At 65.8% G+C, this 685-nt stretch overlaps 1 protein-coding gene across 1 annotated transcript in view; it reads right to left on the minus strand.

The window, feature by feature from the left end:
• The window catches only part of BAIAP2 (BAI1 associated protein 2), a 42287-nt gene that overhangs the window by 38274 nt on the left and 3328 nt on the right, over positions 1-685 (minus strand). The window lies entirely within an intron of this gene.

Below are 685 nucleotides of genomic sequence, written 5' to 3' on the forward strand. Positions count from 1 at the left end.
GGATCCTCTCCGAGAGCTGAGCCCACCCTGCACGGAGTCCGGCCTTGGTCACTGCCGCGGCCGGCCACATCCGCACAGCTTCCTGCCCCTGCTGCCCGCCCCCCGGCCACGTCCGCACAGCTTCCTGCCCCTGCTGCCCCCGCTCAGCCCGGCAGGCCCCGCGGTCGCGTCCGTCAGCACCACAGCGGCATCTTCACACCGCCTCGTGGACATCTGGACGCCGCGTGCTAGGGCAACCACAGCCAGGAGGCCTGCCGGGAACAGCGCCGGGCCTCCATGACCCCGGTCAAGGGTGTGGCAGCCACAGCAAAGCCCCGCAGTGGACAGGCCTGACTCCCGGCGTGGGACAGTGTGAGCAGGAGCCGGCAGCCAGGTGGCAAACCCTGGCCTGGCGCCATCGCCAGGGACACGGGGGCTGTGCCTAAGTCTGCCGACGCAACCCAGGCCTCCGGTGACGCAGTGGACCCTGACTTCTCTCTCGTGTTTCATGCACCTCGATCACCAAAGCACTGTGAGCTCGTCCCAGAAAACGTGCGAAACCAGAACCACAGGCAAAGCAGAAAGGAAGTCCCAGCCCGGGAATCCCACCAGTCTGGGGTCCTGTCCTCCACTTGTCACGGGACGTGAGCACCCACAGTGTATTTTTACAAAACCAGTCCCACCAGACTAAGGCGTCCTTGTCACT

The sequence above is a fragment of the Pteropus vampyrus genome, unplaced genomic scaffold, assembly GCF_000151845.1.
Source record: "Pteropus vampyrus isolate Shadow unplaced genomic scaffold, Pvam_2.0 Scaffold227, whole genome shotgun sequence".
Lineage (NCBI taxonomy): Eukaryota > Metazoa > Chordata > Mammalia > Chiroptera > Pteropodidae > Pteropus > Pteropus vampyrus.